The 27,328-nt window shown below is 35.2% G+C and overlaps 1 pseudogene; it reads left to right on the top strand.

Annotated features, from left to right (window-relative positions):
• LOC136042512 (isoleucine--tRNA ligase, cytoplasmic-like) overlaps nucleotides 1–21,176 on the top strand; it is a 34,061-nt pseudogene extending 12,885 nt beyond the window's left edge.
• The last annotated feature ends 6,152 nt before the right edge of the window (nucleotides 21,177–27,328 follow it).

Here is a 27,328-nt window from a genome sequence, read left to right as displayed (position 1 = left end):
GAAACTTAAATGAGTGGGGCCGACTCGCCTATGTCTTCTGAAGAACAGAACATAATTTACACTTCACTGAAAACAATCCTTATTTTGAGCTGAGTGTTCCTGTTTCTCATAATATCAAAAAAAAAAAACTAAACAAAAAATAACATATCACAACAAGATTATTTAACAAAAGAAGAAATGAATATGGGTCACAGTTTAACGTACATATGCTGATATTTATTTCTTAAAGTCTTAATAATTTTGTCTTTATTAAAGTTAAAAAGCAGAAACATTTAAAGTCTATTTTGCTACATTTTAGGTGTATCTTGAGATTCTTTACTTTCATACATTTAGTCATAGTTTTAATAGCAGTCACAGCAGTAGTAGTTGGAGTGCTAGTAGTAGCAGTTGTAGGACCAGTAGTGGTATTAATAGTAATAGCACTAGCCCTTGTAGCAGCAGTAGTTTTAACATTTGCCTTTTGGTCAATTCAACATCCTCCTCATCAAGTCCTGGAAAGTTCAACTTAATATAGTAAGCCAATGGTAGGATATTGCCTATAACCCCTTTGATAACATTTCATTCCATAGTCTGCTTTAATTTAGTTAAAGTTCTTCCTCAACACTTTCTGAAATTTCCATCTTAATACTGTTAGCGTCAGTAGCAGTTGAAGTAGCGTACATATATTGCCTTTTGGTCAATTGGCCTTCCCCTTTGTAGCGTACATATATTGCCTTTTGGCCAATTGGTCTTCCCCTTTAAGCATTCCCTGAAAGTTCCTACTTAAATTCCTAATTAATTTTTGAGATACGCCCTTTTGACAATATGCATGGGCATAGTTAGTTTTCATTTAGTTCAAATATCCCCTTTATATTATCTCAAATTTTAACCTGCATAGCCTTAGCCTTAATAGTACCAGTATTATAGTAGTGGTAGTAGCTGGAGCAGTAGTAGCAGTAATAGTGTATTATTAGTAGTAGTAGTACGAACAGTAGTAGCAGCAGTATTAATAGGAGTAGTAGTATGCACATGTTACTTTTTGGCCAGTTGAATATCCCCCTCGTGATGTCCTGTAAGTTCCAGCTTGATACGGCAAATCGTTCCAAAGATATTGCTGATACGCCCTTTTGACAATCGGAATGGACATGATGTTTTCTGATTTAGTTAAATTCCCCTTCAATATTTCCTCAAATTTCTACTTCAGCATCTTCACCAGTAGTGGCAATAGTAGTAGTAGTAGTAGTAAGATCCGTTCCAAAGACATTACTGATACGCCTTTTCGACAATCTGTATGCACATAGTATGTTTTGATTTAGTTCAACTTTCCCCTCAATATTTTCTTAGATATTTACTTCAATACCCTCAGCCTTGGCAGTACCCGCTACAGAAGCAGTTGTTGTAGTAGTAGTAGCTGCGTGCAAATATTGCCTTTTTGGTCAATTGATCATCCCCTTATCATTTCTTTGAAGTCCCAAATTAATGTCCTCAGTCATTCCTGGGTTGCGCCTTTTTGACACCCCGTATACATATAATGTGCTTTAATTTAGGTCAACATTTCCTCAACACTCTCTGAAATGTTCACCTTAATACCTTCTGTCTTTTTGGACACTAAATGTCAAACACGACCACCTCTCTCAATAACAAAGACTATGTAAACAGTGGGCGAATTGCATAACTTACAGTCCCTTCCCCGAGGGTTGTGTGTGTGTGGGGGGGGGGGATGTTGGAATTTCAAGAGACATTGTTACTGGACCTTTCGGTTATGCTGAACATAATGGCTGTCTAAAATTTTTAATTAGATGTTCTGAGGGAATTGAAGGGCATGAGAGGGGATTTTAACCTCCAATCACTTTTATCTCTCGGAAAAGGTACTAGAAGTTTCAGTTTTCAATCAAATGAGCTCCTTTCGAAGTTTCTGCGACAACTCCTTCTATACGAAGTGCCTTGGTGAAAATAATAATACGTTGTGCCTACATCGCTCTTTACTTAGGCAGTGCCATTGCGCTGCTTATGATTTAGAGCTACTGAAACTTTAATAAAAAATACGAATTATGTCAAAGCAATAGTTGTGAAAGGTTGAATAATGCTGAAACAAGCCAAAAATAGATTTGTAGACACTGTAATTCATAGAATCCGAAATAAAAATTGGTTTAAAATATAATGAAAAATATTTACCAAAATACATTTGGATTGCGATAGAAAAAAAAGCCAACAATTTCCAAAAGTAAATCTAAAAGAATATGAATCGGATACATCTCCCAATTAAAAATGAGTAAGGAGGAGTCATTTTAATAATATATAGAAGTTTAAAGCAGAGTGGAACACTTTTAGTTTGTACTAAAGGTATACAATGCAGTGCACATGCCTGCTGGCAAACTTAGGCACTGAAACTATTACGCTAAACGAAAAACAGAAATCGCCTTTTTTCTCTTCACTAAAACTTTGAGCACACCAAAGAAGAAAACAAAACAAAGTGGTTTATCTTGTTAACACTGAACATCAAATTAATGTTCAATATGCATTAGAATAAAGCAAATCGAATAAAGATAATAAATAATAATTACTCAGCTACGCGTCGAAAGTGTTCTTCAGTGTGCTTACAAATTTTTGTTTCTCATGATATAAACGTGCAGTTATTAGAATGAAATTCCTACTTTATTGTTGGAATTTCGATTGCTGAAGCGACATACAGGCATAATGCTGAAACGATATACAACATCTGACAACTTTATTGCCGAATACAATTGTGTTGCCAAATGGAATTATTGTATGTCGAATGATGAAACCAGCTCTCAACATCGGAAGAATTTCATAGAAAAATCTTCCTGATGGGTTGCGGTGTAACTATGTAATTTGGAAATTTGTTATTAGGCAAAATTCAAAGATAATTATGTCATTATTTTACCATACTACAAGTGTAATTATGAAAAATTATAAAAACTGTTATCAGAAAAAGTTGATCTAAAGAAGACAAAAACCAGATAGTTGCGTATTTTCGGCCAATTTTATTCTCGCAGCCCTCGCAATTTGGAATTAGTGGGGAAACATTGGCAAAATTTAAAGGTAATTGTGTAATTAGTTTACCATACTATAATTGTAATTATGACAAAATATAAATACCTGACATCAGACGAAGCTTACCTAAGAAGAAGAAGAAGTAAAAACCTGAAGTTCTGTATAGTTGCATGATTGAATATTTGCGGTCAATACTGCCCTCGCAGCCCTTGAACTCCACTAGAACTCTAGTAGGGTGACCTTATCTTAGGGTTTGGCGAAATGCTATCGTATAACCCTACTCACTGTAAAATTTTGCCCCCAAAAAACAAGATAGAGAGTCTTACGAAACAAAACTAAAACTAGTGCATGCTCTAACAAAGTGCTACAGTGTTTTTTTGTGCTCTTTTTAGATTATTATATAATAGTGCTAATAATATGTTTTGTAATACAACATAAAATGAGCCACTGGGGTTTAATTGTGCAAATAAACCCCTCTCCCTCTCAAACCCCCAAACCATCCTCATGGTCTCACAACCACAGCGGCATTGGTGTTAATGTTTATAACTAGGCTATACAACTAGTACTGTAATTCAGGTCATAAATATTTCAAATATTTTGTTTTATCTTTTGAAATTCTTGTATTTGCGTTGAAATTATTTATAGTAAGCGAGCAAAATGTAAATTTAGTTGAGAAAACAACAATCAGCTAGTAAAACTAGGACCGGCAACTAGAAAGCTTTTGAGGAACTTTTGGTGTAACTGTATGGCTAGTCGTGGCGATTAGCATTAATATTTGAGCTATCAAATGCATGTATAAGATGATGGTTGTATATGAGAAAAAAAAATGTTTCCATTTAATTCATTATTAATCCATAGTTTATAAAATATGATAATAATAAGAAAATGGTAATATCACGTAATTGCTTCTTTTGACACTTGCCATAACTCGGGACACCTGTATAATAATACATCAAGTCAACGAGTTATAAAAAAAAAAGTTATGAATTTCGATACAGGCCCATTTTATTGGAGTTGGAACCTGTTTGAATAGAAAAATTTAACCCACTTAATTTCACTAAAATATTACAAATTTCAGTTTCATTATCGAACTTTTTTAGGTCTCTGTTGCCAGAATTTCAGTGCCCAAACATAAAAAAGTTATAATTTGTTTTAGATACGCCTAAATAAAATATGGCTCAGAGAAATCTGACGGAACGGGGGACTTTGTATATGGAAACATATCTTGGATGGGGGGGGGAAGCTCGATAATTTTATGAAGCTGCAACTGTGATGACTTTTATTGAAGTGAAGAATAAGCCTTTTCTCTGAATCATTGCTAGTTAACGTAGCTTAAAGAAGGTTTATTCAAGAAGCTGAATCTATCAGGTTCATTCAAGAAGCTGAATCATCCTATTAATCAGGTTCCGAGTCTAGTTTTAGTTATTAATCTGGGCACTAGTGTGGCTGTGTGGGGGGGACAAGGGCGCTCACTTATGTCTGGGTGTAGTTCTCTTAGGCCAGCATTTAAATATGTTTTATGAAGGATAAGCCCACATACGCTGTTAAATTGAGGAGAGGGGAGAAACTGACCTTGCTCTGAGGGCTGAAAAACCTACCTATGTCCCTGTGTCTGGTTAGTTTTACTATCGTTTTAAACTTACCTATAAGTTGTACAGTTTCTGAATCCGTTGAAAAAAGCATCCATCCTTTATCGATATTTTGTAGATAATGTGATTGTAGATATTTTGAAGTCTGGAATTTTAAACGTAATTTTCGACAAATGTTAATGTGCCGAGTTCAGATTTTACTTCAGAAAAAGGAAATATAAATAATATTGCTCGAAGTGTTTTTTTAATTTCAAATATAACTAGATAATTTCAGACACGTCAATTTTTTAATATTGTGTTACGGCCAGGCGGGTAAAGTTCGCTTAAGACTATGCTACTCCACAATTCTCTCTAACATATTATCTGGAAAACATAAATAGTGTTCGAGCATCCCAAGATTACTAATGCGACCAGTCCCATGACTTATCCTTAGCGTTTCACTGGGGGTAAATGATTTCAGAGATTAGGGATATTGCTACTTAAAACGGTCGGACTGGATTAGTAGTCAAATGTAAACGAAATATCAGTCTTTTCAAAAATGGAAAAACTTGGTAAAATTATATGCAGAGAAGAACGGACAGTAATTGTGAAATTCGGCACACCCAAAGCCGTATCCAAAGGAGGAGAAAGGGGGTTTGAACCTTCCCTCCCCCCTAAAGTGTTCATCCGACTCGTAAAAGCGTAACAAAAAAAATATATAAAAATTGTTTATGTCTTTTTGTACCCTCCCCCTCCCAAAAAAAAAGAAACCCTGGATACGACCCTGGGCACACATTTAGAATTTGTAAATAGGCTTTGTTTTGTAGTTTAGCAAACGTAACTAATGTTGTTATTTGCCTAGTTGTCCATAGAGTTTCAGTTAATAAGCTCTCGAATAAGCATATGCTCTTATCTGTTACATATTACATCCGGGGAAGTTAGTGTTCAGCGGATGAATCAGATAAGACACGTTCGAACGCACTCAAAATTGTTGTGATAGATTTATAGTCAACGTTGTCTATGAAATTACGAGAAATTAAAACTTGCAAAGTGAAAATATTCGCAATCCTAGATTTAAGCAGTAAATGGGGACGAAATTTTATTCGGAAAAAAAAAAAAAAAAAAAAAAAAAAAAAAAAAAAAATTCATGGCTTTCATAGTTCAATTTGGAAATTTTACCAAAATCTGTAGCATTACTGTGAAATTATATTCTTTGAATACTTTTTGGTTTTTATAAATGATAAAAGCAAATAAATTTGGATAAAACTGTAAAAAAAAGAGGGTACTTTTATTATATATCGCCTATGGTAAGTTTTTCATCCATTGATGCACTGCAGAACCGGTTTCTTCGTTAGTTTCTTTCAGCTTAATGTGAGAAAAACAAAGACAAGTGGCCAAATAGATGAGAAATATATAATTTGGGCTATGTATTTGAACATTAGGGGGTTAGGGGTAAAGTATTTGGACAGTGTGAAATCAGAAAACCATTCTTACTTTATAAAGTGCAGAATAGTTCTACCTAATACATTTTGCATGCAGACCCGCTATACTTTAACCCCCCCCCCCTAATATATAGCCCATATTCGTTTCTAAAGTGCTGATGTTTTATTAGGATTAGTAGAGAAACGGGTTCTACTTAGATGAAGAACTTGACATAGGCCCTATACCATTTAAGTACCAAAAAGAGTCTTGAAAATTTAATGTCAGTTTTTATTAATAATTTTTGATTTGTTGTATTTATTTTTACGGTGATCTTGCAACAACAATTATTCACTTTTTACTTGCTAAATGGTTCTATTTCGATGTTCATTTAACATTTTGTGGACTTTTAAAGCTGCGGTTTACATTACGTTGTTTATTAGCTTTTACGAAAAGTATTGCTGATTTCATCTTTTTTCTTTATTGTATACCTTAAAAATAAAACTTGAGCCTTTACAGGTTTTTTTATTCAAAACTTTGCCGTTTTGAATGCAGAGAATGCCAACAATTTCTGTATGATGAAGATACTATGCAAACTCCAGAAAATATAATGGACAGATGGATCCTGTCATTTACAGAGTCTCTCCTTCAGTTTGTACGACAGGAAATGGGCGCCTATCGACTGTACACGGTTGTACCAAGACTTGTTAAATTTGTAGACCAGCTGAGCAATTGGTACATTAAAATGAACAGACCCAGGATGAAGGTAAAAGCTCGCTTTTTGCTTTTTATTGTTTTAAAAAACATTTTCAAAAAAAAGTAAAGAGCCATTTAAAAAGAAAAAAAAATAATAACTCCTATAATAATTCCAATAAACAAAATTTCTAAGAATGAAGTATTGAAATCCAAAATTGTGTGAAATGGAAATAAATAATCAAATTAGACATAAAAATAACAAATACTGCTGGAGATGAATAAATGAATCTTAAAACAAACAGAAATGAAAACAAATATTAAAGTTAAAATGGGAATGAACAGAAATTGCAACAAACAGGAGTAGGTCTACTGCTCGCTAAACCTTCTGAAGACCATAGAATAAGTTGTTCTTCAGTAAAAAAAAAAAAAAAAAATACATTTTTTCTTTTATGATTTTAACATGGAATTATAAAAAATGGCGAAATCTTCAGGAATTATTGTCATCATGAATTTAACCATCAGTTTCCTTGCATTAGATCTTTCAAAGCATTATAAAGAAACTATTCAAAATATTTCAAAAGATTTCTTTTTTTTTCTTTTTTTTGCATGTGTACTCGAGTATCGGCAATGTTTATTAGTAGATTCATTTGAATTAGCTTGTTTTAAAAAAGAAAAAACAAAGAAGAAAACTAGGATGTTGACTGCTATTATGAGGGATGATGGTGAGCTTATGTTAATAAAAATCAAGGGTTTTAACACAAAAGCCTAAACAAAAAGAGATAAAAAAGTTGAGTTAGCTGATCCGCTTTTCTAATGGTACCTATAAATACTTATATGAATTTATGTGAATTCTACATTTTGTATGTGTTTACTGTAAAGCCTATAGTAGCGCGAATTTCCTTAATTCCCTATTTACCTCCTGAAAATGACTCAAGTCGCTTCAGTAACTGTAAAGTACATGCTTGTGTGTTTAAATTTTGGACTTCAATCCTAATTTTAGCCTAATGTGTACGATTTGATTTTGGAAATTCTAGATATTCTGATCGGATATTCTAACAACACTAGAATAATTTAAGAACGGCCTTGTGAAAGGTCTTATTCCAAAGTATCTGATTACGTTCGTTATAAGTATGAACTAACTACACAACCAAAGCCGATAATGCAAATCAATACATACATCTTTTATCGCCGAGCTGCTACTATGACCACCGAAAAAAAAAAAAAAAATCCAAAATTTCTACGATACTTCTTCACACACCCGAGACAACCATAAAAAATTCAAGTAATCAATTAAGACTCATAATTATAATACATGTTTCCTTAACTTTATTTAAAATTTTTTTCAAACTTCTTTATTTCATAAGTTTCATTACCATTACTATTCCTAGATTAACAAAGAAGAACTTAAGATCTTGCAGTGATGGGAATTGGAACTGAAAGCTCTTTCTCAACGCGAGTATTATAATTGTGGTAATTAGAGCTAACCTGAAGATAACTTATTGATTATGGCATTCAAACATAAATAGTAGATGGTAAAAATCCCTAAGTCTCACCATCAACCAAGTTCACAGGATCACTTGAAGATATTTCCTTATTTTGGAGAACTCGAATTGGATCCACTAGTGAAAGAAGCGTCCATGCCATATCGAACAACAATATGAAATATACGGATGTATTACGGAAAAATAAAATGACCTTAAACTGCAACGGGGGACAAAATATTTGAGCTTTTGAAGTATTAATATATTCCGTGATGATATCGCTGATATATATTCAACACGGCTCCTAAACAACTAAGTTTTATCAAGTGTAATACCATGATATTTGGCATATTATTTCCTGTCAATTTCCCCGTCACTGTTTTAATCAAGTACTCATAAATAACAAGTATATTCTAGAGAATCAAATAAAACTAATTTAGCAGGGTGAAAACAAAGTTTTTTTATTTGGATTCCAAGTTGAAACTCATTCAGCGGTGGCTTAGTCAATTTTGTCAATACGTTCTCTGTTCTTGCAAGACAAATAAGCGAAGCGTCATAACATCGAAACTGTTACTTCTTGTGGATCATGATATAACTCACAAAAAATATTTCTGATATTTGAGATATTTGATTTCTGATACATTGCTGTAAAACGCCTCTAACTGCCTGTATTTTGTAATACTCCTTTGTCGAATTGCATATTTTTTAAAACGGTTTTATCGAAACGCATTCACATGGTCTGTTTTGCCGAATGCTGCTGATTTAACCCGACGTATTTGACCCGCAAGTGGAACATGACGATAATACTGAAAATCCTACCACAGAAATCAGTGAAACAGCTGCCGCTAGAAAGTTTCCAACCACGGAAAGAAATGATGGTACAAAAAAGGCAGAAAGAGATTAAATGACAAGGAAAAGTGGATGAAATAAATTCTGGAAATGTTTAAGTGAACACTGTAAACCAAAAAATTACTTGGAACTATAAGGAAGTGAATGCCTTTAATTGTGCTCATTCATGTCCTTTCAGATGTATTGAACATTTCTCAGAGACTGTTCATCAAACTGTCTTTAAGAACTTTTTGACATTGTCAAAAGATTCCAAAAGGATGTAATATTTGAAAACCACTAAATCTTTACCTAAAAAAGGGACAAAAAATACAGACTCGGCGGAAACGTACATTCCACTATTACCTGTCAGTTCATGATAAAGCTATGAAGGTCTGCAAAGGAATTTATTTTGCTACCCTAAACATCAGTGATAAGCAGATTCATCACACCCATAAGTTATCAAGTGTGGAGTACATCCTGTTAGTGGTCCACAGAAACCTATGAATAAAAGTCAAGAAGATGATCTGGCATTCATAAGAAAGCACATTGAAAGCTTCCCAACTATTGAATACCGTCGTGCCAAAACAAACAAAAAGTTCCTTGACCCTTCACTCAATATAACAATCATGTATTCATTGTACGAAATTAAGTGTGTGGAAGATGGTAAGCTACCTCTCATGGAAAATATATACAGAAAAAGTTTCAATTTTGAATTTAATCTTGCATTTCATGTTCCTAAAACTGACAGATGCGGTATATGTGAAAAAAAATACGGCTTCAAAAATGGTATTAAATTATCTGAGGAGGTCAAAACCTCTCTGAGGAGATAAAGACAGGGCTTCGGATGGTCCCACATTGTGTTTGAATATGGAAAAAGTTTCTTCTTTGCCAAAAGGGGATGTTTCGTCTTTTTTTTTATAAAAGGAAAATCACTTGCTTTAACTTAACTGCTATTCTTACCTTTTGGTAAGAAAGACAGGAGAGCTACTCAAGAAAGTTTATAGTTGTTTGTCAGAATGCTAGTAGAAGTGGAAATGATATTGCCAGTGGTTTTTGTGCTATCCTTGTTAAGGTTTTTGCTTCCTAGCCTGACATCAGAGAGTTGGTTACATAGGTAAATTCATGTGTGCTTCAAAATCGTAATCAAATAATAAGCTACATGATGCGAGACATCCTGGGGAAGCATTGGCACGTCCAGGGTAAAACAATCATGAATTCTGAGCCTGGCCACTCTGGAATTTAGGAAGCCGATGCTGTTCACAGTGTCATTGAGAGGTCTTAGAAGCACAAGGAAAGTCTTTTTGCTGCTAGACTTGGCAAAAAAGCTTTTGATTATTCTCTCCGTGACCCCGTTTATCATTATTTCAATGACAAAGCAAAGGTTTTTTGATTACACTAAACCCTCCAAGTGCTTTAATTATAACTTACTGTCATTATCAAAGATGAAGTTACTAAATTTTAAGCAAGGACTATGCAAAAGAGTGTTGTATAAAACTACGTTATATATATATATATATATATATATATATATATATATATATATATATATATATATATATATATATATATATATATATTATATATATATATATATATATATATATATATATATATATATATTATATATATATATATATATATATATATATATATATATATATATATATATATATATATATATATATATATATATATATTATATATATATATATATATATATATATATATATATATATATATATCTTCTATCTATCTATATATATATTAATAAGTTGTCTGTGGATGTGTCTGTCTGTCGGGTGACGTCATGTTTGTGTGTTGACTGACGTCATGAAGTTGGTTGTCGTCATTTTTGTTATGACGGTGACATCATTAAAGATATTTAAGACATGCGTTCACGTAGAAATCTATTAATGTTTAACTTTAAAATGATTGATGAACTTACAATGGCAACAGCCGAGGAAGATGCTCAAAGAGTCTATGCCAAAAAACTTGCTGCTGATAGAGAAAGTAAGAAAAGAAAGCGTGCCGAGGAATCAAAAGAACAGCAAGGAAACCGGCTTGAGGCTGATAGAGAAAGTAAGAAAAGAAAGCGTGCCGAGGAATCAAAAGAACAGCAAGGAAACAGGCTTGAGGCTGATAGAGAAAGAAAGAACAGAAAGCGTGCCGAGGAACTACCAGAGCAACGCGAAACCAGACTTGCTGCTAGAAGAGAAAGTGAAAAAAGAAGGCATGCCGAGGAACTACCAGAGCAACATGAAACCAAATTTGCTGCTAAAAGAGAAAGTGAAAAAAGAAGGCGTGCCGAGGAATCACAAGAACAGCAAGAAATCAGGCTTGCTGCTGATAGAGAAAGTAAGAAAAGAAAGCGTGCCGAGGAATCAGAGCAACCTGAAAGTTATCGCCTGGCATTCTGCATTATTATTCCTATAGACTAATGATTCGGCAGGATGAAGAAAATTATATTTTAAAATGCCGTCAATTGTTTCACCAATACGTCGTTGATATGTATGCTAAAATTGAATAAGAATGTTTGCTATATATCCGCCTGAATCAGACCAAGCTCCGCTCTGAACAATACATTCATTTGCGAGATGCAGTTGTAAATGACGGTAATACCAAAAACGTGGGAAGATTAACAATTTTACCTTCGTCATATGCTGGCAGTCCCCGTCATATGCATGAATATGCTCAAGATGCTATTGCGTATGTTCGTCTCTATGGTCGTCCAGATTTATTTATTACATTTACATGTAATCAATCTTGGGACGAGATACAGCAGCTTTTACTTCAAGGACAATCGGCGGTTCATAGACATGACATTACGGCCCGTGTCTTCCGGCAAAAGTTGAAATCACTGATAAACTACATAGTAAAACTTGAAGTGTTTGGGTCAGTGCGATGCTGGGTGTACTCAGTGGAATGGCAAAAACGAGGTTTGCCACACACACATATACTAATCTGGCTACATAAAAAAATTACTTCGAACGAAATTGATGATGTGATTTCCGCTGAAATACCTGATGAAAATGTCAATAAGGGGTTACATGATGTTATTGTAAAAAATATGATACATGGACCTTGCGGTGCACTGAACGAGAATTCACCATGCATGGCCAAAGGAAGGTGCACAAAGCAATATCCTCGACTTTTAGTATCCAACACAATTACTGGCAATGATGGTTACCCACAATATAGAAGAAGATCTACTGAAGATGGCGGTAAAACAGCAATAATAAAGAAGCGTAACGGTACCACCGTCGAAGTAGATAACCAGTGAGTTGTTCCATATTCCCCGTTATTATCAAAAACATTTAATGCACACATAAACGTTGAATACTGTAACTCCGTAAAGGCAATCAAATACATATGTAAATACGTCAACAAAGGCAGTGGCATGGCAGTTTTTGGCTTGCAGCCCGAAATCAAAGATATCGACGAGATCGTGCAATATCAGGCTGGAAGATACATAAGCAGTAATGAAGGCGTTTGGCGAATTCTTTCATTTCCGATACATGAACGTAGTTCAGCTGTTGTTCACTTAGCGGTACATTTACAGAATGGTCAACGTGTTTATTTCTCGGAAACCAACGTGCAACAAACAGCCCTGAATCCACCGGATACAAAGTTAACCGCTTTCTTTTCGCTTTGCAAAAATGATTCTTTTGCAAAAAAACTGCTATATACTGAAGTGCCTTCGTATTACACGTGGAATACTAAAAATAAAGTATTTGAACGTCGAAAACAGGGTAAGTCAGTCGACGGCCAACCTACCATCTTCAAAGATACCACGATAGGAAGACTCTACACCGTTCACCCCAATCAACATGAATGCTTCTTTCTACGCCTGCTTTTGGTGAATGTACCCGGTCCGACATCCTTTGAGCATTTGAGAACTATAAACGGTACTATACATGACACTTACCGTAGTGCATGCCAAGCTCTGAATTTATTGGAGAATGACCAACACTGGGATAACTGCATCAATGACGCGTGCGAAACGTCAACTCCAAGTCAAATTCGTGCATTGTTTGGCATCATTTTAACAACTTGCTCTCCATCAGCTCCTACAGAGTTATGGGAAAAATATAAGTCAAAAATGTCCGAAGATATACTCCATCGAAAACAGTTAGAGACGTCAGATATGACTTTTGATTTTACATCAGAAATTTATAACTACACTTTAGTTATTATAGAAGATTTGTGCGTACGTATGGCAAACAAACCTCTTCAGGATTTGGGAATGCCTTCAACTAACCGTATCGCTGCTGTTTCGACATGTGTAGAATTGGATCGTGAACAAAGTTACGGTACGAGTGATCTATTGTCGTATGTACAAAATAACATTTCCTAGTTAACGTCGGAACAAAAAGACATTTATGATACGATAATGCATTGTGTCGATAACAACGTTGGAGAAAATTTTCTTTTTGGATGCGCCAGGAGGTACTGGTAAAACGTTTGTGATAAAACCGATTCTGGCATCAATTCGATCAAAAAACTATATAGCGTTGGCAATTGCGTCGTCCGGAATAGCCGCAACATTGCTGCCTGGGGGAAGAACTGCTCATTCCGCTTTGAAATTGCCTCTGAATTTGCATTCTACAGAAACTCCCACGCGCAATATTTCCAAATCATCTGGGATGGGTAAAGTATTGCAGCAATGCAAACTTATTATTTGGGATGAGTGCACAATGGCACACAAAAAATCGCTCGAGGCTCTGGATCAATGCTTGAAAGATTTGCGAGGGAAGTCGAAACCCTTTGGCAGCACATTAATATTGCTTGCGGGACATTTCAGGCAAACATTACCTATAATACCGAGATCAACCCCTGCAGACGAAATGAATGCTTGCCTGAAAAATTCTAATTTATGGGCACACGTAAAAACATTAAAATTAACTACAAATATGCGTGTCCGATTGCAAAACGATGACTCTGGCCAAACATTTTCAGATCAATTGCTGGCAATTGGAAACGGAAAGCTCCCAGTAGACTCAATTTCAGGACGTATGCAACTACCTGCTGATTTCTGTAATTTAGTGACGTCCAAAAATGAATTGATCGAAAAAGTATTTCCGAATATTCTAAACAATTATAAAAATAATAAATGGCTAAGTGAAAGAGCGATTCTTGCACCCAAAAATATAGACGTCCACGAAATCAGCAATATTGTTTTGACCAAGATTCGAGACCAGGCAGTCCTTTACAATTCAGTCGACATAGTTTTGGAACCAAATGAAGCGGTTAATTATCCATCTGAATTTTTAAATTCCGTGGATCTTTCAGGGTTTCCACCACACGTGCTATAACTAAAAATAGGCGTACCAATAATACTTTTAAGAAATATCAACCCACCAAAGCTTTGCAATGGCACGCGACTTGCCGTAAAATAAACAATGGAAAACCTAATAGAGGCCACAATCTTGACAGGGCCTTTTGAGGGTGAGGCTGTTCTTATTCCTCGCATACCCATGATTCCAACGGATCTGCCTTTTCAATTTAAAAGATTGCAATTCCCAATTCGATTAGCATTTGCAATCACCATTAACAAAGCTCAAGGTCAATCATTAAAAAAATGTGGTATAGATCTTAATACTGATTGTTTTTCCCATGGACAATTGTACGTTGCATGTTCGAGGGTCGGTAAACCTGACAATCTATTTATATGCAGCGACAATTTGACAGCGATATATATATATATATATATATATATATATATATATATATATACTAGCTGTTGGGGTGGGGCTCAAGCCCCCCCGCGCGCGTAAGTCGTTACGCGCCATATTAGTTACGCTCCATTGCAGTTGTGTCCCTATGTCCCACCTGTGAATATAGATAGATATATATATATATATATATATATATATATATATATATATATATATGTTTTTAACTACGTAAAACTTGCGAATATACAACATTCTTTGCTGTCCCATTGTCTGTGCATATAAATAGATTGTCAGGTTTACCGACTCTTGAACATGCAACATATAATGGTCCATGGGAAAACAATCCGTATTCAGATCTATACCTCATGATTCTAATGATTGCCCTTGAGCTTTGTTGATGGTGATTGCTAATCGACCATTCCCTGTCCCGGTGTCCCGGTCGTCATTTATATCCCCCTGTGCCCCCCGGCGTCCCCGTTGTATTTGTGTCCCTGTGTCCCGGTCGTCATTTATATTCCCTGTGTTACCTTCTTTTTAGTTTTGTTAGTTTTTTTTTTTACTTATGTCCTGGTCGTCATTTATACTCCATGTGTCCCGGTGCTTTGTTGATTGCTAATCGAACATTCCTTTTGTCCTGGTCGCTTTCTCTTTGAGTGTCGTCATTTATTTTTTTCTTTTTTAGTTCTTTTAGTTTTTACCTTTTTTAGTTTTTTTTAGTTTTTTAGATGAAAATTTTTTTTAGTTTTTTCCTTTTTTTCTTTTTAGTTTTTTATTGGTTTTTACCTTTATTTTAGCTTATTTTTCAGTTTTTTCCTTTTTTTTAGTTTTTTTTTTAGTTTTTAGTTTTTTTAGTTTTTTACCTTTTTTTAGTTTTTTTAGTTTTTTTAGTTTTTTAGCTTTTTTATTTTTTTTATTAGTTTTTAGTTTTTTTTGTAGTTTTTGCCTTTTTTTAGTTTTTTCAGTTTTTTTTTTAGTTTTTAGTTTTTTACCTTTTTTAGCCTAACCAGGATTTGAACCTGGGACCTTCATTCTCCGTTCTGACACCCTCTCTCACCGAGTGACTACTCCAGCATGTTCATTTTGGTGTTTTAAATGGTATATTATTAACCAAATTAATGTGTTTTACAATATACTAAGCACCTTCAAAGCAAAAATGATGGCAACTAATTTCATGACGTCAGCCGAAACATGACGTTACCTGATCCAGGATCCACAGATCCACAGACAACTTATTTTTATATATATAGATATATATATATATGTATGTATATAGGAAAATAATTTGATGGTCAAGGAGGGAGTATAAAGTTTTAAATAATGTTATATTTTAGGGAGAATTTGAAAGTGAAGACTGTGTCAACTCTTTACAAGTTTTGTTTCGCGTCCTCTTCACGATGACAAGAATGATGGCACCTTTTACGCCGTTTTTCACAGAATGGCTCTACCAAAGACTGCGACCCATGATAAAAGGCTATCCAGGGAACAAGCAGACTGCTTCAGTACACTACCTGATGATGCCGGAGCCTAGGTGAACAAATTTTCTTTCATTTTGTACCTTTTGGTGAAGGTATAAAACCTCATATCCATTGATAGAACCGACGCTACAGCGTTGACATAGTATAGAGTGATACATCCTCTTATTTTTCTAGTCATCTCGTATTTAACAGGGCGGTAAAAACTAGGAAGGAAGCTCACTTGAAGTTCTGATTCTGTTTTCAAGGATTGAAAGCTAACGGTCGATAACGTGCCTCCTCCCATGTCCTTGGACACGTTAGTTGCCCCCCCCCCCCCACACACACCCACTGTCACGTTTAGATTTTTAGCTTGCTATTTTATCCAAAATGGTATAAAGGTTTAACGAATGTGCCTCCGGGAGTAAAGGCCCAGTAAAGCGTAGGGACAGGGGCTTCAAGGCCTATAATTGACCAAACTTGAAGTGATTTACTACAGAGGCTCTATTCTTCAAAGATACATTTTCGCAGAAAAGGTAGACATATGCATCTTTTAAAATCACGCAAGGAATTAACACATATAAGGTTGGGTAATGCAAATTTGGTCCGTGACGTCTTCACGCCCAACCCCAACTTGTTAGCAATGGTAGCCATGTTGCTCCTTGTTTAATTCAGAATTATGTAAGTATTCTCAGTCTAAGTGATTAAAGGTCTGAAAGGAGGTCTTTAGAAACTTCATGCAAAATAAAATAAGGCCTGATTTGGGGCCAAAATGAGCTATGTCTATAGTTGCCGAAATAGTGGGATTTACGAAAGTAAAACAGTTCAAAATAGGGATGAAACCTTTTAATTGACAGTGAAACAGCTATAAAATTTTTAACTGGATATTTTGAACACATACACAGTGGTCATCATCAGCAGTAAAACTGCTGATGATCAGAGTTTTACTCCTGGTGATGAATTTTTTTATTAATATTATTTTTTTTGTCATGAAGAAAAAACTGTTCCAAAGTTATATCAGTAAGGTGCAAAAGTTACTCTAGTTTTTAGTTTGACCTAATTGTCCATTATAATTCATGTTAATTTGGGTCTCATTTGTTCATTCATTGTAATTGTGTTGCGGGAGCAGCACAGACTTATCTTTTTTTTTTAGTCCGCTGATTTCATATTATTGCTACAAAATGGTATGGGCCTAAGTCTGTGGTATTTACGTAAAGTGTGGACCTCAGGTTGGATTGACGAATATTTCAATAAACGTTGGAAAGCCTCATATATTTCTTGCCTGAGGCCAAAAAGGAACGGTTTTTGCTAGAAATTGAGCCAGAGACTACAGTGTGTGTGTTGAAATGGAATTATGTAGTCCATTTTAGAGAAGAATATCTGAAGCTATGTAGCTAAGCTTTCATTCCATCAAGCTTTCTGCTTTTGGCTGCAAAACCGTTCTAACAGGCCGGCACCAGTTTCAGATCGAAGTTATATTAAAATCAGAAAGTGCTTAAGTGTGCGACGGATACATGGCACCATCACCAAAGAAACTGGAGCTTTCCCTTTACTCCTTTCTAAGTAGCGATATTAGAACGTTGGCCTGTGGCAATAAAATCAAACTTGAACCAAGATAGATATATTTTTCCTTGGTTTCAACGTTGATCCAAGTACATGACATCATTTTTGTTTTGTACAAAAATTCACTCATGGTATACACGGTTTTAAAAATTTTTAGGGATGAACAACTTCAGTGTTGTGCATTAGAAAAAAATCTGTTTCGCATTTTACAGCAAAGGACCACTTACAAGTAACAATTGGCTATTATGGGTTCGTCGTCTTTGTAATGAGGGGGCGGCATCCTTTGCTACTTGGTGGAAGTTGCTGCACCTATTATTTGCTTCCAATGCATCTGAGGGTATGAAAAATTCGGCTTCATGTTTAGCAAGGAGAGTGACGTGCATTTAAGAACAGTTGTTACATCCACCTTCTTGCTAGAGTCATCTCCTTGGTAAAGCGGTTATAAACGAATTTGTTTCCATTTTATTTTATTAGAAGAATTGGGAAATCATAAGAATTCAAAGACAAGTGAGGGAATTTTAATTGAGAATCAATTGTTAGACCATAGTCGTCTTCGAGAATGGGATTATGTGCTTTTGCTGACTGATGGACCTTTCTTTTGTTTTTTAGCATCGTCTTTAGTAGTATGACTATGAAACGTGACGGATAGCTTTATAGAATCAGTTAAATGTCCTGTAGTGGAGCAGCAGGTTTGACCTTAGCTTGGTAATACGGGACCCAGAGATCGAATCAAGCTACAGCAATGTACTACAGGACCGACGTAGGGACCTTGGTAGTCAAGAAGAGTCGTTAATCTGACACACACACAGTATCAATTAAACTAAATTGCACGTTTTGAGCTCTGTGGGAGGTTATAAGGGATGATTTAAATAAATTAGAAATTCTTTGGAGGGGGTAAAGATGGAAGCTTTGAATAGGTTGAGATGCCAAGCTGGAAGGCTAATATAGCGCAGAAGTGTTGGCCTCAGGCAGCTTGGTGCAGCAGTGAGTTGCTAGTAGTTGTAGACATAATGACATAATTTTGCAATTGTTACACTAGAGAGTAGCTGCAGTATTATGATTACGAAAAGTTAGGGATAGTTACATAATCATAATTAGGCTCTATAAGATAAAATTGTGGTTTGTAACTTCTAACGATGTCAACGATTAAAAGGGATAAGGTTCAACTGTCTACAAAGTTAATGCATATATTTTTCTAAACCCTATCCTATTCCATGGGTAATCTTGAGCGGTGAGAGATGTACAGAGTGATAAGTTCAACTAGTTGTAAAGGCAAAATAATATTTTAAGTCCTTTTTTTGGATTCATCTACGATTTTTACGGAAAGCCATTGATAGGGAAGAAACAAATCCAAAGCAGGAGATTAAATATTTGCGCCAGTTTGTCTATATTTTATTTGTTTCCGAAACATTTAACGACATTATATGTGCAGTTAAGCTTCAACTGGCAGCAAATTCTGTATAATATTTACAAATACGTTCCTCTTTACTCTAGTTTCTGTTTTTTTTTAATTTTTACTTATTACATGATTTCATTTACGCTTATTTAGGCTTTAATTTCGCTGTTATTTTTGAACAAATTTGTTTTGGAATACAATTAATTCTTAAATTGATTCTTCCATAATCAGACTGAAGTGTTAAGAGTGTGTTGTCTCTTTTTGTTTCTCATTTTTGTCTTGAAAAAAACTGGTCAACTGTTTTGATCACATTTGAATTAATACTTTTTCTTTAATAATTCCAAAAATTCCGTTATTATTTTTCCATGGCCAACATGTTTTTTCTCTGATAAAAAATTGGAAAGGTCAACATGTAAAACTTGTTCATTACGGAGAAACTCCAACTGATAGAAAAAAGGTCGGAGAACACAGGTTTTGCCAGTATTCCAAACTTAAACTGATTATAAATCAAATACTAAGGATGGTGAAAAAATTTCTCGTAGTAGTTTTAATAGATTCGAAAAGAGTCGCCCGAGTATCAGTTATCAGCAGGAAAGAGTCTAATTTTATTTTCCAGGCAAGTAGTATCTTAGTCGTAGTAATTCTGGCAATGGTCAAATTTTCGACCATGTACTCTACTACTTATTTAATTTGTAGTTTTTAAGGCAATCTTTATTCTAAATTAATTATACAAGAAATTAGGTTCAGTAGTCCTTGAGCTAGAGTTACTTAGGTATTTTTCTCGTCAAGTCATAGTGCCACTCACCTACCTCCTATGCAGTAGGTCAAGAGCATGGTCAAGTTAGTGACATTACCGATGCTATCAATTATTAACAGTGTTGCCTATTCATAATAGTGCTGTACCGTATAAACTAATAGAATATTAAAAATGAACAGTAAATCAGTGCATTAATAATGATTTTTTTTTCAGTTGACATCTACTAATGCTGATTGGTCTGTTTCAAATATTTAGGGTTTTTACTTCTATGTTCTCGTAGTTTATCATCCTTACATCCTTACATGATAGAATTTTTTTCTCGTTTTGGTTGTTGATAATAAGAAACTTTTTGTATAAATTGTACAAAAGTTGAACAAGAGATTGCACATCATATGTCAAAAAGTTTATGAAAGTTCTTAACGAAGAAACATTCTGGAGAGAAAATTCTGGATTTTCTCTCTGGCGGAAGCTTGAACAAATAAGCAAAAGATACTAGAAAGTGACAGATAGAAAGTAGTATAAACTCAAGGTACCACAATTGTAAAAAACAAATCAAATATAATACTTTTTAATAAGCTATTGTTAAGACGAAGACCATACCATTTATTTGTATCTGGTATTTACGCTTGTATTTGTCATAATTATGAATGTAATCAAATGCTAATTATTTATCTTTATTTGTTTTTTTATTAGGATCTCATTCATTGACAAAAATATAGAAGAATCGGTCTCTCGGCTTCAAAGTGTTCTGGAGCTTGGACGTGTTATTCGTGAGCGTAAAATCCTGCCATTGAAAACTCCACTTCGGGAGGTTGTTGTGATTCACAGAGAACAATCTGTTTTGGAAAAGATACGAAGGCTGGAGAGATATGTTTGTGACGAGTTGAATGTGAAGTCTCTTACTCTAACCACCGACAAATCCAAGTATGGTGTATGTTTAACGGCCGAGCCGGATCATAAAGTTTTTGGTGCTAGGCTGAAAGGTAGCTGTGAGTCAGTTTCAAAGAAGATTAAAGAGCTTACGGATGAACAGTTGCAAAAGTTTGTAAGAGACAAAGAGATGGTTCTTGCGGGTGAGAAAATAACCACAGAGGAAATTCGTATATTTTATTCGTTTAGTGGCGATACGTCCAAAGAGATGTCGAACCGGTTTGAAGCGAATTCGGAAGGAGATTTGCTTGTGCTTCTGGACATTTCTCCGGATAAAAGTGAAGGATGAAGGAGTTGCAAGAGAATTGAAGACACTTGTGCAGCATTTCAGAAAGACTGGTAACTAAGTTGGTTTTGCTGGGTTTATGTTATCTGTTTAACTGAAGCACTTTAGAAAATAAATTTCTTGTACTATAGATATTATTGATTTGAATGTTCTAGTAAAAAAAAAAAAAAAAAAATCCTCAAATCTGGTTTGTCAGAAAACAAACAAAATTGTTTTATTGTTAAACTAGTCAATATGCTAATAATTTATGACAAACCGTAGTAGTGTTAGTTGCTGGTAATATTCTCCGCTAAAATTTGGAACGGATTAATTATTTTTGTTAACTAGATTGTGAATAGTTTAGTTCTGCAAAGTAGTTTATTTCCCTTCCTTTTTTCTTTTCTTTGTATTTGCTCCACGGGTTTCCAGTGTTATCGCAAAAGAGATGACATATTAAAGAGTAATGTATGTCCCATCGATCAGAAATACTCACTTAATAGAAATTTAGAAGGGTATTTTTAAGATCCGAAAGCGATTGGTGGGCGACCAGCCCCCTCCCTCTCTCACTCTGGCACTTCTACTCGCATCGGATCAAATTTTGAGACGGGTGCTTATTTGTCTTTCACCAGCTATGATATTTATAACTTTTACTATACTATTTCAATTCTCTAAAAAACTTAAGCTACGCCAGTCTTCATATAAAAAGCTAGTTTTTTTTTCAGAATTCCCAAAAAACAGAGGAAAGTGCCATGAGTAAGCTTATTTTAGCTGGTTTTGTAGATAGACGTTGCATAAACTACGAAGCAATAATTTTTGTAGCGTAATAATGAAAATAAATAGTATCTGCCATTAAAAAATTAGCTTTGTATTTGAATAAATTATTTTCACTCTGTAGTTTCTCATGAGTCTTTATTTTTTTCACTTGCAAAGGTGCCTACGAAAGGGAGAATTCAAGAGGGAGATTTCCGTTCCACTCCAGAAATGACATTAAAATTACGTTTAGGTGCCATAAGACATTTTATGATGGTATTGTCAGACCCAAAATATATATAGCCCATAAATGTAAGTTAGCGTTTAAATGACTTTAAAAATGTCTCTGGGATATATTAAATACAAAAAAACAAGTTTTTTCAACTGAAAGTAAGGAGTGACATCAAAACTTAAAACGCACAGAAATTACTTCGTATATGAAAGAGGCTGCTTCCTCATCAACGCCCCGCTCTTTACGCTAAAGTTTTTTACTGTTTTAGAAAGAAGAATAGAGAGAAAGAGTCAAACTTTAGCGTAAAGAGCGGGGCGTTGATGAGGAAGCAGCCTCTTTCATATACGAAGTAATTTCTGTGCGTTTTAAGTTTTGATGTCACTCCTTACTTTCAGTTGAAAAAACTTGTTTTTTTGTATTTAATTTCTGAACGTTTTTGAATCAATGCATGTTTTGATTTTGGCTCTCCGCAGAGGAATAATCAAAACGAAATTTGAATATTTTTTTTTTTTTGGGGGGGGGGGCTAAATAGCTTTCTCATAATTTTGATCGAATGATTTTGAGAAAAAAAGAGCGGGGGCGAAGCCTAGTTGCCCTCCGATTTTTTGGTTAATTAAAAAGGCAACTAGAACTTTTAATTTTTTACGAATCTTTTTATTGGTAAAAGATTTACGTAGCTTATAAATTAGCTTTCGTAAAGAACTTTTGTATTCTCATGTTTTTATTACATATATGAGGGGATTCGCCCCATCGTCAGTACCTCGCTCTTTACACTAAAGCTTAAATTTTATCCCAATTCATTAAGAATGACCCCTGAATCACAAAAGCCGTAGAATAAATAGTTGAAATAACTAAAAATACTTTAGCGTAAAGAGCTAGGTATCATAAGGAGGTGAGCCCCTTATATGGGTAATAATTTCTGTTTGTTTTAAGTTTTATTGCTGTTCCTTACTTCAAGCTGAAAAAGCTTTTTCACATTTTTTTTTTTATTTTTTTTTTTAAATAATGCTAGTAAATCCTGCTCTCCCTTCATGGAAGTTTTCTTTTCCCATGAAAAATTCTCGATGGAAAGTTCCCCCAGCATATCTCCCTCTTCTCAACCCCTCCCCCCAACCAAAAAAATCCTCCTGAAAACGCCTGTATACTTCCCAATAACCATTACTATATGTAAGCACAGGTCAAAGTTTGTAACTTGTTGCCCCTCCCACGGGGACTGTGGGGGAGTAAATCGTCCCCAAAGACATAGTTATAAGGTTTTTCGACTACGCTGAATAAAATGGCTATCTCAGAATTTTGATCCGTTGACTTTGGGAAAATAATTAGCGTGGGAGGGGGCCTAGGTGCCCTCCAATTTTTTTGGTCACTTAAAAAGGGCACTAGAACTTTTCATTTCCGTTAGAATGAGCCCTCTTGCAACATTCTAGGACAACTGGGTCGATACGATCACCCCTGGGAAAAAAACAAAAAAACAAAAAAACAAATAAACACGCATCCGTGATCTGCCTTCTGGCAAAAAATGCAAAATTCCACATTTTTGTAGATAGGAGCTCGAAACTTCTACAATAGGGTTCTCTGATACGCTGAATCTGATGGTGTGATTTTCGTTAAGATTCTATGACTTTTAGGGGGTGTTTCCCCCTATTTTCTAAAATAACGCAAATTTTCTCAGGCTCGTAACTTTTGATGGGTTAGACTAAACTTGATGAAACTTATATATTTAAAACCAGCATTAAAATGCGATTCTTTTGATATAGCTATTGGTATCAAAATTCCATTTTTTAGAGTTTTGGTTACTATTGAGCCGGGTCGCTCCTTACTACAGTTCGTTACCACGAACTGTTTGATTAGTGCCCTATTTAAACTGGATAAACGATACTGAAAAAGGGAGCGTTTCCATCTCAGTTTAAAATTCCCATAAATTTTGTTTCCGCAATAAACTTTTACTTTTAAGATGAGTTTAGATAATAGTTATCAAACTTGAACTATGTGCTGGTTTTCTCTGTACTAGGGTATAGTTATTGCTGTGAACATGACCGTCAAGTGTATTGAGGCCCTGAGCACGAAAAGTTTCGCTAATATTAAAATATACAGAAAAGAAGGATAAATAGTTGTTATATTGGAGGGGAGACAGTTCTAAATCGGAACGGTATAAAATAAAAAGACAAAAGAGTTAATTAATAAAGATTAAAGACCATTTTATTTGAATCAGCTTTCGCCACCTCCGACAAAGCGGGTTAAATAGAATTTTCTTGTCATATTTTATATTTGAAGAGGGTTGAGCTGAATGTGGTTGATTTGAATGGGGTTTAATCAAAAGAGTTAATTAATAAAGATTAAAGACCATTTTATTTGAATCAGCTCTCGCCACCTCCGACAAAGCGGGTTAAATAGAATTTTCTTGTCATATTTTATATTTGAAGAGGGTTGAGCTGAATGTGGTTGATTTGAATGGGGTTTCAGTCAGAGAGGTTTGGGTTAAACGGGGTGCTGATTTCAATGAGGATATCGTTAAACGAGAATTGACTTGTATGGAAGTTAATTTAAATGGGAGTTTTAAATAAGTAGGGTGAATGAGGGCTGAGCTGAGTGGGTTTGAGTTGTATTGATAGTGAGTTGAGAGAGCATTGAGTTGCAGTAGGGTTCAGTTAGATGGAGATTGAGTTGTACCAGTGCTTAGTTAAGTCAGGGCTAAGTTGCATGAGGATTCGGTTGAACGTGGGTTGAGCTGCGCGAGGGTTTAGTTAAATGGGGTTGAGTTTCACGATGATGCAGTTAAATGGGGCTCAGTAGTGCGAGGGTTCAGTTACACGAGGTTTCAGTTCCACGAAATTCTGTTACAGAAGGGTTCAAATGCACTAGGTTTCAGCTACACGCACTTCGAATGAGTGTTAAGTGGAAGATGAGCATCAGAAATCAAAAGATATTGTTTGAAAAGAATAAAGCTTGAATTCAAAGCAGAAATTTATTGGCCTGGCTGTTGAAGGGTGCCATCTACGAGTCACTTAATGTCCCTCTTACCTTTTTTTCTATCTTTATTAAAAATACATTGTGTTCTGCATTATTCCGTACAATATACTAACTTCAAAACTTAGTGGTTAGATTCTGTTTTGCTGGGAATGAGTTTTGATTGTTGGTGGGTAAAGTAGCTTTAAGCGCAGCACCATAGTTTATGTGTGAAATCAAGTAAAAGGTTGAGGGAATTGCTTAGGTACCCAAGACCAGACATTTAAGGAAAATCTAGGCATATTCAGAGAATTAGCCTATTATATTTACCAGATAGAATCAACGCAATAGCGTTAACTAAGGAAATAGTGATGCATCTTCAATGAAAAAACTTTTTAATTACTTTTTGCCTTGTGTAACTTCGTATAGGTGATCCTCGAAAATTGAGTGTGTTCTCATTTGAATGGAAGTTGTGTGTTCTATTATCCTTTTCAAGGGTCAAAGGTGATTAGGGCAAAATAAGCCTACTTATGTGTAACCTTTTCCCCGTAACCATCTCCCCCTATTGTATCAAGTCTAAATGTTATTATAGTCATTTCACTCAAGCTGATTGAAAGGTTCATGAAATATTTCTCCAGAGGATATGACCGTCAAAGATCTAAGGGTGGGGAGCCCAAATAATGTGATTAGCCCATTCTTCTCGTGAATATTTAGTAGTAGATCCAGAATGCAAAGATTTTGCCAACTGCATAATTTTTGGAGGTTACTCTTTGAGCTTTATGGATTTTTTAAGGTCATTCGTAGTGAAGTAGCTATCTTAAAATTTCTAAATGAATCCAAGGGAGGGGTGTCAGGGGCAAAAAGAGCATGGGACAGGGCTGGGTGCTCGCCAATCACTTTTGGTCCTTAACGGAGCGTGCAAAAACTCCATTCTTTGTAAACTGGCTGAAAAAAATAACATGTTGGAGACACATCATTCTTTACTCAATGTCTTACTTAATGCTACTGTATTGATTCTGATATTAATTTTTATAGTACATTGTTCGTAAAGCACCCGATCCTCTTGCACAGTCTCATATATTTTATCTTCGTAATCGAGATAGAAAGTGGGTGTACAACTTATTAGCAGGACTGACAAAGACGAAATATGATTCATACCGTAGAAGTTTCAGTGTCAGAAACCAACCACTAATTCCTCTTAGAAGAATTCTTGCTTAAACAGTGAATCAAGTTCATAAGATTTATTAATCCAACAAAGAAGGCAAAACTTCCGACATCGAATACCTCCCCTCCCTCCCGCTACACTGTTTGACCGAAAATCCAGGGAGAAAAAGGGAAATCAAACACACACACGCTAAAAAGGAAAATATCAATCAGCTTCTAGCTGACTATTCGCCAAAAACCAAGCCGGGACAAAGTGCTTTGCCCAATAAACACAACACAAAATTCCAACTTAGACCTTATATGACATTAACCACACATAGATCTGGCCTGAATTTTGCCTGAAGGATAGATTCTATAACGAGAATCGCCCAGGGCCCGAACGTAATGATCGCTAGGTCCACTGAAAGAACCATTGAAAGATAAATTTCTGAAAGTTGGAGGTGAGCCTGAGAAACTGGCAAAAAAAAAATCAGGAAGCTCGACATAGCAACATTTAATGCCAGGCAAGTAGCATCGAACCACATAATTATTCTCTTACACAAAAAAATTCAAAAGAATAAGGATCTCAGACTCCGTTCTACATTTGTGGCCATGGAAAGATCAGGGTGAGACAGACGACAAGAAATGTTGGTTTTTTGTTTCTACCTATGAAAATAAGATCATTGACTAAATTAAGAGCAGATCTGGGCCTTGAACTGAGCCTTGTGGGATCCTAAAGTCAACCTGAGACGAAGAGCAAAAAATAAGATCTATGTAAACCCTTCCAGGCAAAAAAAAATCAAACCAAGCTCAAGCATTTCATTTTATGCCGTAATGAGATAATTTTTAGAGTAGAGTCTGGTGGGTCACAAGTGTGAACCTATGTGGTGATGGTACAAGCGTGCTTAATAGATTGTTTTGCTTTAAAGCAAAACTGAAAATCATAAAAAAAGGGCTTGACTTCTAAAAAGGAAAGTAGACTGGAAAGTACAGCCTATTCAAATATTTTTCTAAATACTAGCGTCAAATATATCGGCCGATAGTTTGCTGGATCACTCCTAGGTCATACTACTGCTACTACTAAAACATACGAGGCTATAACAGCTATGCACGCTCCTCCTCCATCCTAATCTATTCAAAACCTTCCTCTTCACACTCTCCCAGAAAATTTCCATTTCCCTTAAATCTTTCTTTACGAAATCTTCCCACTCCAACCCTGGACGACTTGTTTTTTATT

The sequence above is a fragment of the Artemia franciscana genome, unplaced genomic scaffold (genome assembly GCF_032884065.1).
Source record: "Artemia franciscana unplaced genomic scaffold, ASM3288406v1 Scaffold_1399, whole genome shotgun sequence".
Lineage (NCBI taxonomy): Eukaryota > Metazoa > Arthropoda > Branchiopoda > Anostraca > Artemiidae > Artemia > Artemia franciscana.
Note: the sequence above shows the minus strand (reverse complement) of the source record. Positions and strands in the feature narration are given on the sequence as shown.